The 13,121-nt window shown below is 44.6% G+C and overlaps 1 protein-coding gene across 5 annotated transcripts in view; it reads right to left on the minus strand.

The window, feature by feature from the left end:
- NDRG3 (NDRG family member 3) overlaps positions 1-11,645 on the minus strand; it is a 1,445,730-nt gene extending 1,434,085 nt beyond the window's left edge. For 2 of the 5 annotated variants that reach the window (XM_069652255.1, XM_069652253.1), the window contains exon 1: positions 11,558-11,645. The gene's annotated coding sequence lies outside the window, so the exon portion shown is untranslated. Of the gene's footprint in view, positions 1-11,400 lie in introns of all 5 variants that reach the window. The other 3 variants (XM_069652252.1, XM_069652254.1, XM_069652256.1) reach the window with 3 other exon arrangements.
- Positions 11,646-13,121: the final 1,476 nt, after the last annotated feature.

The raw sequence follows: 13,121 nt of genomic DNA on the forward strand, positions 1-13,121 counted from the left end.
GACACCACCGGTGGAGCCCTGCGGAACCGACTCGCCACTTCCCGACGACAGAGAAGATCTCCCGGCTGGAGAGGCTTCTTCCCCTGACTGGTGGGCACAACCAGTTTACCTTCTTCTCTTCGCACCCCAGCCCGGTTTGTGGTCGAACTTCCCATGCCAAGCACCCCGGCGGCCGGATAGCCACTCACCACTGAACCGCAAATCAACGGACCACTCCTTGTACCTGAGAAACTCCGCGTCTGGTTTCTTCCCTGGCAGTGCAACGGACTCCTGTCTTCCTCCACGACGAGATCCTCTCTTCCCCCGGACGAAGCACCGACTTGCATCCGCTGCCAGGAACAACTGCCCCCGCTGGAGTATTCTCACCACTTAAGGTACCGTGTCCGCCAGGCCTCCCTTTCTAAAGATTGCTACAAGGTAATAATAACCCCTTAACCTTCTGGACTGGGCTGGCTGCCTTGACCCTCTAACTGGTCCCTTTCTTTGGTCCAACTCCTTTTTGAACCTTTACAAGACTTTTGTGCACTGCAACCGTGTGACCTTGGACACATTTCGTTTCGATCCTCTTAAAGCGGATCCAGCCTACTGACTCTGAATTCACGGTGTTACTTCCTCTCTTGTCATGTTCTTGTAAAAGTGTTAGGATCTGTTTCAAACTTATTCTCTGCTTTTCTCTCCCTTTTTAAAACGAATTATTAGAGTGCCATCTATGTTAAGCGCTCACTGCTGTCTGAAAATAAGTGGGGCTTTACTTACGACTTGTCTAAATATTCTTTTAAGGGAGTGTATCTCTTTTAGTGACCGTGTTTTTGAATTGCTTACTATTAGTGCCTGTGTGTTTTTCTAGATGTGGTTTTAAATAAATAATTATATCTCTTTTACACCAAGCCCTGGTCAGCGTTTACTTGTTCTATTGTGTTCTCTTGACCTACTGTGAATACTCTGTATACTGCCCAACTCTTCTTGAGGGAGGTCTGACTGCTCAGCCACAGCTACCAAGTGAATCTGTGTGGTACAGACTGCTACCAAGTGGGTTTACTGCCAAACACCTGTAATCCTAAATCTTTTGCAGTGGTCCCAGGGGGAACTGCACAGGTTTCTGCCTAACAGTTGGCGCGAGTGTGGTCCGAGAGCCGACTATTGGCATATGTGGTGGGATTGTGCAGTGGTCCAGTCCTAATGGGACGAAGTCCTCAGCTGAATCAGGGAATTTGATGGGATCATGAGATGGAAATCAACAATGCTGATATTGTTTGGGTTAGAAGACCAGGAGGGCATGTATATACGGCTACTGAAAACGGTGCGTGGTCTGCTCCTAACGGGAAGGGCATGTCTGGCCACACAGTGGAAGAGATCTACCCAGTCTAAGAAAGACTGGGTCAATTACGGCTAAGAATGTATACCTAATGTAACGCCTAATGGTGACAATAAACAGGGACTCTGGGTCTGTGCAAACTGAATGGGCTGGCTTCTGTGAAAGGCACATGCAATAGGTGAGCGAGATGAGCATGACCTCACGCCATTTCAATAAAAGGGTCATCATGCACAGACTGAACTCTACACCAATCTAAGAGACTGTAGACCCACTCAAGAAATGTTACGTAGTTTAAGTGAACATTGTAGAGCCGTTTCATTAAGTGGGCTAAGGAGGAGGGTGGGACTAAGTTGGGGAGGGGGGGGGGGGGTAATAGTATAAATGACACAATCTAAGGTCTTTTGTTGTGAACTCTCAGACGTGTTCTGATATTAATGTTTTAACATTCTTCTGGCATTTTCCAAAAATGTAATAAAAACTGAAGTAAAAAAAAAAAAATATTAAAAAAAAAAAAGTTCTTGAAAAAGCATTTGAAGAACCACAAAAGCATTTATGGAGTAATACAGAATCAGCCTGACAAATTAATATCACGCTGAAGCACGTGTTGTATGAACTGCTGCATAATTATTTAATATTATCAAGCAAGCGAGTCCTGGCCCTTCAGCGTCACCCGAATTCCTTGACTCTGCCGTTGCTACACACCCCCAATCTCTATGAGGAACAGCCTCCTCGGGCTGCGCACGTGCGCATGTAAATCAGCCCACCACAAATCCATGGACCAGGCCCCACACTACCCGAAACGCCCTAACACAACCATCGCCTCGCCCTCTCCAACTTTCACAAGGAACAGATTCCTCTGTGTTCGCACCCAATTCATCCCAGGCTTCCCTCTCCATGCTGCCCATCCATTACGAAATCCGCAAACATGCAAGCCCAACCGAAAAGCCATCAACTGGGCGCTCATTAAGTCAAGATCAGTCCCAGCCCATGCAGCAGATATCCTTGACCTCATAACATCCACGACCTTGACCTGCTTGTCATCACGGAAACGTGGCTTCATCCCGCTGCTGGCCCAGCCCTTTCCATTGCCATCCCCCCTGGTTTCACCACCTTAAAATGTGATAGATCCACACAAATAGAAGGCTGCCTCGCCCTCACCTTTAAAAACACCCTCACCATCTGAGTCACGCAAACTCAGGTCATTCCCAATTGTGAATCCCTACTCAACAAGATCTCCAATTCAGCTACCAACTCCATCACACTTCTCCTTGTCTATCGTCCCCCTGTCCCCAGCCGCACCTCTGAAGACAACCTAATGCGGAGCATCTTCACCTCCATCAAACCCAAGTCCAAAATCATAATCCTTGGGGATCTCAACCTAGGCCTCAGCGACCCAGCCGACACCTTTGCCACCAGCGCAGCCTTGTCACTTAACCATACCGGCTTCACACAAAGCTCTCTCGAGCCCACCCATAACCAAGGCAGCACCTTAGATTGGTTAAGCGACCTCAACTGCAACATCCACCCTCCCCCGTCACCTCCTCCTGCCCGTGGCCGGACCAATGTGTCATATCATTCGAGATCCCCCACTCAGAACGCCCCAGACCAGCTCACCCTGCCAAACCTGAATGCATGGCCCGGAGCACCAAAAACCTCAACCCGACTAACCGTGCACCGCTATTTGCCACCCTGGCACACCCACCACCATCAGTAACAGACCCGGCAGCACTAGTAGACCTCTACATGCTGTCTGTCGCACAAGCAGTCAACACGCTCACACCCCTCAAACTCAGAAAAGGCAAACCCTCAACAACAACAAAAAAACATTTAAACACCTGGTTCACTCCTAAACTCCTTGAAATCTGCACCAATAAGTGCGCCGCTGAGGTAGCCGGGATAAAAGAATCCTCCCCTGCCTCAAAGCCATTTTCTCCTCCTTTGTCAAAAACTACAAAAAGGAAATCCATGCCACCAAAGCCAACAGCTACAATTCTAGAATTAGCAATGCTTCATCCAGCTCCCAAGAACTATTCACTGTCCTCCGAGAACTAGAATCTCCCTCCTCCAGCCAGACCGTAGACAGCACCTGGTGCGGTAAAAAACAAGACGCCCTAACTGCAAATATCAACTCCCTCAAAGATAAAAAGAAAATAAGCCGCCAAACAAATTAACATGCTCACCAAACCACCACCGCCCACAGTACCGATCCCATCACGGTCCCTCTCCAGCACCGCGTTCAGCTTCCACCCAGTCTCAGACATGGACGTCTCCAGGATTCCAAAGAGCCTCAACCATCACACAGTAAATGAGACTCCGGTCCAGTGCCAATCAAAGACTCAGCAGAGACACTCCTACCCCTCTTCACAACCATCATCAATGCATCCTTCTCCATCAACTCCTCTCCAACTTCCCTGAAGGAAGCATGGGTCCTCCCGCTACTAAAAAAAAAAAAAAAACCTTCCGTAGACCCATCCATCCCGACAACCGCCCCATTACCAAAGTTCACGACCTCCTGAAGATCCTGGATCATGTTGCCTACATCCAGGTCCAACAACATCTAGAGGAAAACCATATTCTGGTCACTTTCCAAACAGGATTCTGCCCAATGCATGGAACTGAAACTGCCCTGCTAGATCTGAAAATACAAATCGATGCCATCAAAGACACTGGCAAACCAGCCCTCCTGATGACGCTAGACCTCAGCAGCATTCGATTTGGTAGACCACCAAATCCTCTGTTCTCAACTCACTTCAACCGCTAACTTCCCACCATCAGCCTCCGACTGGGTGAGATCCTTCTTAGCCGACAGATCCTCCTGTGTCTTCATGAATGACTTCTCTGCCAAACCCACTCCTGTCACCTGTGGAGTCCCCCCGCCCTCCAAGGCTCCCGTTTCCCCCCCCCCCACTAGCTACAACATTAACAATAAACCGCTCTTCGACCACCTTGATCTTCTAGGCATCTCATACACAAACTATGCAGAAGATACGCAGCTCCTTAGCCCACTCTCTTGATCCTATGCCCAGGAATCAGCAACCATGCACTTTGTATAAGCTCATTCATAACTGGATGGCCTCCCACAAACTTGGTCTCAACGATGAAAAAAAAAAAAAAACGGATTTCCTCATCATCTGCTCAATCCCAACACTGCGTAACATTGATCCAGCCTGCAAAGAATTCACCATAGATGTTAACTGCATCACCACCTTAACCATTGCCAAAACCCTGGGGGGGTTTACCTGGATGCCAATCTCAACTTCTCACGGCACGTGAACTCAATCGCATCAGTGGCGGCCTACTACACAGCCAAACTGCTCCATGCCAGCAGGTCATTCCTTTCAACTGCTAACCGCCTTACAATAGCAAGAGCAATCACTGGAGCTAAGCTCCATTACTGCAACACCTTATTTACCGGCACATCAGAACGCAACTAAGTAAACTCCAGACAATACAGAATAACGCCCTCCGAGCGGCCATTGACCTCTCCAAGTCGGACCGTATCTCGGAAGCCAGGAGATCTGCACACTGGTTGCCCATCCGGGAACGGATTACATTCAAAACATTATCCCTAGTCCACAGTTGTCCCTCTATGGTATTACCCAAATTGACCTTTTACAATTGACCCTTGTCCCAATTGACCTTCTGCACAATTGACGCTTATATATGTATTGAGTAGGTTTTGGATTATAAATTATTGGAGGCGGGTTTGCGGGGGGATCCCCCCGCATATATGGACCTTCTAAATTAGGTCAATTCCCCCCAAGGTCAATTAGTATACAACCCTCTCTAACACTGCCCTGACTTAGCTGTCAAAGTGTGTAGAGAAATACACACTTACACGCCCTCTGAGGTCATCCAAATCACCGCCTGAAGACGTCCTCCCTACCCACCTTCAATTTCAACCGCCTCTCAGTAGGGAGCAAGAGCTTCCCGGTCACGGCAGCCAAACTTTGGAACAATCTGCCACTTACTCTCAGAAAACAGGCCTACTGGAGCTTCTGCAGAAACCTGAACATGTGGCTGTTCAACTGACTAGACCCCCACTAAGACTACTGCACCCCCCTCTGCCTTTCCCGACCCCCCTCTTTTAACTTCTTCTCTATTGTAAAGTGTAACTTTCATGCACATCTTTTCAAGTAATGTAACTTGTAACCTTGCAACCCAATGCTACTAATGTACCCAACTAAAGAACCCCCATGAAATTTGTGCTGAGATACATTAGGTTTTGTGCGCTGTAACAAATGCATAAATAAGTGGTTTTGTGAATTGATGCAGAAATATCCTTACAAAGACATTTTTGTTTAAATTAACGAAGTACGAAATATTCTTTGTTGAAAGAAGCGGTTTCAAGATCTTGTTTAGAAGTGAAAAAGACGAAACACTTTGTGGAACTTTGTGTTATCGAGTTGGAACAAAAAGAGAACTGAAGTGGAACTTTTTTTTTTTTTTTTGGAGACAGGACTTCCTTATCCCTTTGGAACAGCTAGACAAAATCCTGCTTAATAATCTCCAAAAGGGGAATTCACACAGATTATAAAGGAGAAAGTTATTATGATGTGAAATTAAATGTTAAATGTGTTGCTTTTTAACTGCAATATATTATTACCTTGTTGAATTAGTGTATGTACAAGTGTGAGGGACAGAAACCTTGTGTTAAGAGCGTTTAGTTTATTTTAGGCTGGAAAATCCTCAGCATGGTAGGAATAGTGAGGCATTTTTCCAACCTTGAAATTGCATCTTTTGAAAAACCTACACAAAGTGAGAGGGGTTGGGGTCAGATCCTACACGATACTAGCATCAGTGCGGATCTCTGGAGGACAGAAGATCCAGGAGTGAAGCATCCAACTGCGAACTCTAATTCATCGAGACCAGGTACTTGACAGCTGATAAGGTTCCAAGTACAGCTAGCTAATGGGGCCTCGGAGAAACAATGTCAAGTTATACGGAGGCGAGAGCATAGTACATTAAGAGGACAAATATTCTGCACAGCATACAAGGACCCGACTCACGAGCCTGTCGCCGGATAACCGGTGACCCATTTGCCAGAGGGGTTATTGGAAATGGTCGGAGGAGGTTGAAGAACCCACACGGACGGAACAGTGTAGTGTCTTATGTTTGATAGCGGAGGATAGGATCTCAGAATATTCTGTTTAGGCTCACAGGGCATCAATGCCACAAATTCCCCCAACCCCCTGCCCTATGGCCGGATCACTAAAGGTCACAAGGTTGAACTACACTGAAAACTTCTCACCTCCCTATTTCAGAGCCTTTTCTTTCCTCCCAATGGAAGGCCAAGATGTTGCAATATATTGTATTTTATCATTATCACAAGGCTACACTAATCGAGTCCTGCAACCTGTTGAAGAAAATAATGTGTAACTAGAACTGACCGCAGATCTGTTTATATGCAAGAGCGAGATGCACCAATTCACAAAATGCTTCATGTTGGATTGCGCATTTTACTCGTTGCCATGATGGGGGGAAAGAAAAAAGTGCCCCTATGAACTATATTGTGCAAATAACTGCATGCGCACCTGAGGGACAGTTATCAAAGAAAAAACAGACTGCAACTATTTCCAAGGTCCTTTTAAATGCAGTTTATTTTAAATACTAAGGAGATGCCGAGAAATGCATGTGAAAGTTGGGACTTGTGCCACATGTAGTAAAACACCAAGGCCCTCGCAGCTGGAGTGTGATTATCAGAAAAGAAAAAGAACTCAGCATGGGACCAGAACACTTATTTCTACAGCCCTGAAGATTAACTATTTCTCAAAAGATTCTGATATTAGAGATGTCATGTATCGAGAAAACGCATCCAATTTCAAAATGTGTTCTCCAGTGTTGAACTCATGTGAACATGCAATTATAAAAGGAACCCCACAGTGCCATATTTCTAATATTGCTGGCAGAAGATGTACTTACGAATAATAACCAAACACAATGCAAAGTTCAATTTATTTTGCAGCACTTAGTTTTGTTTAACTTTAAATGAGATGATATGGCATTTATAACACGTCTATACAAGTGTTTCAAGGCGTGAAACATTGAAAGTATTGAATTAGTTCACACTTTTGTACGATGGAAAGCAGTGATTCATTGCTCTACTCTATGGCAGATGTAACTGGAGTTGACATACCTCCAGCATCCCCATCCACACCACAAGATGAGGCAATAGTAATGTCCTGATTCATCATGTTCAAACTAATTCCAAGCCCAGGTCCAAAACATTGCCAGATGCCAGCTAAAATACAAAAAGACTGGTCACATATCAAATCTAGGCCCTCAAAATCAATTTAGCTAAAGCAATGAGATCACTGAACAAGCCAAAGAAACTAACCTAGACATGAAAGAGAAAGAATGGAAAGTGCATGGGATGTATGAACAGTGATCTCTGTTGGCTGAAGTCAGCAATTTATTTTTCCTCGGGGTGGGGCTGTGGTGAGGATATAAAATAGCTGGCACAGATGGGATTAATATTGAAAAATATTACTAGATACAATGGCAGGTTCCCAGGCAGACTGGAGACATAAGCCCTGTGAGGCAGTGAGGAAGCCATGCTGGAAACTGGGTTCCACACAGCCAGCTGAAAAGGACCTTACTTTGGTAGTAATTCCAGATTTAGGGTTCAAGCAGATTCTCCAAAAATATGAATCCACATTTAAAATGTAATTACAGAAACTCTAATATACAACTCCAAATTGTCACTAATGCAGTCCATGATAAAATTCCCGGGATAAAAGAAAGGGGCTGCTAATCTGATCGGGACAGGCGAGTTATAAAAAGGCACTGTGTCACGCATTAGGCGAGTTATAAAAGGCACTGTGTCACGCATTTGAAAAGGGACTGCAAGTGAGATTTTGTTTAGAAAAAGCCCAATGCATTTTTTGTATCCAGAGGCGCATTATGAATCAGACAGCATTTTGTACAAATTGAACGCAGAGCCCGTTTGTAAAATGAACTCCCATTTCAAATAGAATCCTTGGCTCACGCAGACAAAAAAAGTACACATGACATAGTGTACGCGGCATATACTATTAACGAATGTGATATGCAAATTTGCGGCGCCAGCGGGGCGTCCAGTCATTAGAGGTTGTACAAAACAGAATTCTTCTGATTAACAGAAAACCATGCATCGGGTTAATCCCCTTAGCTTTAAAAGCAAATGAAGACCTACATGCAATGGGAAAGGGCACTTTAACACGGTACACATCTTACTGGAAAACATTACATCCCCAGCCCAAACTTGTAGAGCTAAAAGTAAATGAATAGAATTAAAAATACACAGAAGAATCTTCTGCGTCACAGTCAATGTAGAGAAAGTATTCAATTCTTTAAATGGTGGGTGCCATTGGGAAAAACGAAGACTATTTTGATTCAATTAAACAGCACTATTCTGTCAATGAGATGTTTTGGCGAAGCAGCAATAGAAGTATTTAGAATGCCTAATATTTTCAGAGTATAATATATACACCTAGGAATGGTTACAGAAATTAATGCTTGTGCGAAACGATATTAGCGAGAATCATGTAGGCAGATTTGCGTTATTGATCAATGGCTTTTGCATCTATAACAATGTAGAGATTTCCTGGGTATAAAGCTTGAGGCTGCCTTTTTTGAAGAGGACTAACACTTCAATTCAAATAGCTTCTGCTTGAAATGTATTTGAACTTGGGCGAGTTCTATAAATTCCCAGATAAGATTGGAAAAAATGCTTTAGCTAAGCCCAAGCGAGCAGTATTATTAAGGAAAAAAGGTCCAGTTGACCCAAGTTGCAAGAAAACTTCGCTGGGAGCAGATTATTTGAATAACAAACTGCTTCTTGGGTTTGAACCTTTTACGGATCATATTTATATAATAATTATAATTACCCTGACTAAGGGTTACCCAGAAACACATTTACAGGGTTCAGAAGGTTTTAAAAAACAAGAATGTATATGAACATACATCTAATACATTGGATATAACATACATAACCTGCCCATTTTAGGTAACTCCCTCGTCTAATCAACGCCTAGAGATTAAAACCTGCATCTCCCAGCACCAAGAGCCACCCAAATTACAGATGTTGCACCATAGAAAGCCCACTTCATTGTAGCATTGCTTGCTGGGGTTCAAAGTTAAGGCAGAAGGACAGAAAGAGCTGAGACACATACACGTTAACATTAATGGTATGCCCTGCCGTGTCAAGAGGATACACTGGCTTAATTAAATAATGGCCCAATGAAAGGCACTCTTTGCATTACCTCTTCCTCACAAAGCAAAGGATTGGGAGCCTTATCTTTTTTTGCCGCACTCGGTGCTAGCAAAAAAGCACCAAGGTGATAAATCAGCATGAAAACAAAATAAGCCCTTAAAAGCAAAATGCAATAACTCTGAAAATTAGACATTTTGCGCTTGCTTCAAAGTGGCTGACAGTGAAAGAACTTCACCACAATGTCCTCTTTCTGCAACACAGAGCAGCTGATTGACCCTCTACATACCACTCCCTCTACATGCCAGTCAGCGCTGGTCATTGGGCTAGGTTTTTCCTGGATCCTAGATCCGGCAAAAACGTATCCCCAAATTTCGGAAATCTATTTGCACCCTTTATGTATCCAATCTGTTTTTGTTGCTGAAGCCATGATTTGAACTCAGGTTGTTCGGATCAAAGTCAAGAGACTTACCCATTGGAACGTTTGGTTAAAACACGCCTGTTCTGATTATACTTCAATTTTGTATATATTAAATAATGAAATGGAAATGTTTATGTAAGGGAAGTAGGCTGATACAAACCCCCCTCCTCCCCTAATTTACAACACCCTGCCCGCTCCAAACTGGTGGACCCCCCACCCCTCCATTAATAATGTCCATTTCCAGCACAATACCATTACAAAAGCGCTCTAGTCTGAACTAAAAATGGAGAAGAGCCATGGACATATTTGGAAGTAGGTTAATTAAACCATGATTTTCTTTAAAACACACATTATGTAAATTAACAAGCACAACCATTGGCAGAACGAAACTAAACAATTAAGTAAACCTTCCGGACGTTTTGGTACGAAGAAACACAAGTTTGAATTTCAAAAGCATGAGTTCACAATTGCAACAGGCAAAAGATGTTTTGTCAATTATGCATTCATGATTAAACATTAAATAAATTAATTGAAACGGTCCGGTGCTATATTACTCGTAAGCAACAACATTACTAAGAAAATTCGAAAATGAATGAAAAACCATTGTGCATCATTACTAATTAAAGGGACGGTATCCTGCTAAAACATACATCCTCATATCCTCCTATAAATGAAAACGTTAAAATAGAGCAAAAAACAGTAATACAGTAAAGCTACAAAAAAAAAAACGTAATATGATGGAGAAAAACATGATCAAAGGTGGTTTCTTCATTCTGGAATTCATCGTGGGACGTTTAGATTTACCCTTGCAATGTTACATGCAAATACGATCATAATAGGCACGTCATTAAAAAAAATAAGTAGTCGCATAAGAAAAATACGTTCTTTGCAATCACGTTGATGCTGTGCCCGCCGCTCCGAATCCTGTAGCAGAAATGACATGTAAGACTATTATGGCAAAGGGCACCTTGATAGTGCTTATGAGGTTGGATAGCTACATTACATGTGCATCCCATTTGTAGCATGTCTGCCAAAACAGTTGGATGTAGAAAAAAATAAGTTAAGGACATGCTTTAATAGGGCATTTTAAACCCAATCTGATAACCAAGCAAGGGCGTATTGTCCAAAATGTACAAGACACAAAGATACCGTTAACGATCTGGGAGCCCGAAGAACAAGCTAGGCAATAGAACACGGCAATAAGCCTTAATATTCGTGTACGAATAAGCTGCACTTCATTCAACGTGCACATTAATTGCACATGTTTGACAAATTAACGTATAGGCACGTATGACGTTCCAACGAACACGGGTGACTATTTCAATGGAAAAATATAAATTCCTCTTGCGAGCCCTTCAGGTAAGCATGCTGCTCTGTGGGAGGTAACGGTGATGCGTGCATTTACACACGCCACCAACCACACCGGTGGCTTTGGCACCTATCTGCCCGTGCCACCATGCTACCATCCCTCACCTGTGTCCCACGAACTGCTGAGCACACCACGCGTCTAACTCAAAAGACCACCTGAACGTTCTGGTCAAAACGCCCACGTAGAAGTAGACAGCTCGAGAGGATTATAGGCAGTGTTCTCGTACACACATACGTGAGTAGAAAGAGAAGATGCACTAACTTAAGAGAAGGAACCAGCAGTCCAACAGAGAAATGTCTACTTCCCATCCGAGAAACAGACCATAGCAACGCCCCGCCCACTCCTCTTCACGTGACTTTGAGCACGTTGCGTTACCGACCATGCACGCAGTGTCGGAGGTCATCACCTAGTGGTGTGGCAGTGTCTAGTTCATATCGGAGTCCCCGACCATTGCAACGTCCTTGAAACGTGATTTGTGAACGGGAACCGGGAAGACTCCGGGATGTGGATATTCTTAAGTGGCCGCTAATGAGCAAGTTGCTGGAAAAGCCAGAGGATATGGGGCAGCGTAAAATTGTATTTATTTTAAACATCGATTTTATCTGTTCAACGTGACCGGCATCCGATGTCATGTTGTGCCTTATCGGGAGGGGGAATCGGGAAGGCGTTGGCTGCAAGGACAGCCGGAATATTCATGCTCTTCGGTGGCTGAGATTTAAATTGGCATTTCCTTGGAATACGGGGAAGTTGCTGTGGAAGCCAGAGACTCGTGCAAGCCAGACGGAGATGAGAAACCGGAAAATTACATTTACTTTAACCATCCATTTTTTATCTATTCACAGTGATGGGTATGGAAGACTAAAAGGATTAGTGGATGGGACAATGGATGGTGATGTTTAACTTGTATTTTTAATTTTATTGGACATTTGTATGGCACCTAATACATAAGTGTTTCCAGGTGCCACAATACAAGAAATGGGGGAGGGGGAGCAAGGGATATAATACGAAAAAGCAAAAAAAGAGAGAGATGGTCATTGGCCCTTTGACAATCCTGCTGTGCAGGTGTTTTAGGAGAAGTCCAAGGGGGGTTGGAGGGAGAAGTGCAGTAGTGGGGGGCACCCAACGGGCAGGGGGGACTGAGTGCTGAAACAGGCAGGGACAGGATAGTAAGTGTCAGGGGGAGGGGGGGCGTAATGCAGTGGGCAGGCAGACTGGGGAGGAATAGTCCGGGAGAGGGAGCTGAAGTGCTGGTGAAGGATGCTGGTAGGGGGATGGTCTGGTCCCTTTAAGACTCAGAAAGGGACCAGGCCCCAGTGGCACATGGAGAGCTTAACAGGAGAGGGAGAGATGGAAGGTGGAGGAGAAAAGGAAAGTCTGATGGGGAGAGGGAGGCTGTTCCAGGGGGAGGTGCAAGCTGAGGAGAGGGATCGATCACCCCCTCTGCTTGGAGAAACGTCTGACCTGCAGAGAGTTGGAGCCAGAGGACCAAAGGGTTCTGGCTGGGCTGCTTTAAGGGATGGAAAGCTGGATGTAAAGCGGTCTCAGGCCCCAGACAGTCTTGTGGATGATGCAGACGTTTTTGAATTTGATCCTTGCAGTCCCTGGGAGCCAGTGGAGAGACTTCAGGGTGGGATAGATGCAGTCCCTCGGCCAATTTTGCAGCCCTATTCTGGATTGGAGGGAGCAAAGGGAGGAGATAGGAAGGTTAAGGAATAGGCTGTTGCAGTAGTTTAGTTTAGAGAGGACCAGGGCTCTGCTGATATTGAGCTTCTGGTGGAAGGTGAGGAAAGGTAGGATACCCCTAAGGAGAGGGAACTGAAAGTTG

The sequence above is a fragment of the Ambystoma mexicanum genome, chromosome 3p (genome assembly GCF_040938575.1).
Source record: "Ambystoma mexicanum isolate Mex_15411 chromosome 3p, UKY_AmexF1_1, whole genome shotgun sequence".
NCBI classification, from domain to species: Eukaryota; Metazoa; Chordata; class Amphibia; order Caudata; family Ambystomatidae; genus Ambystoma; species Ambystoma mexicanum.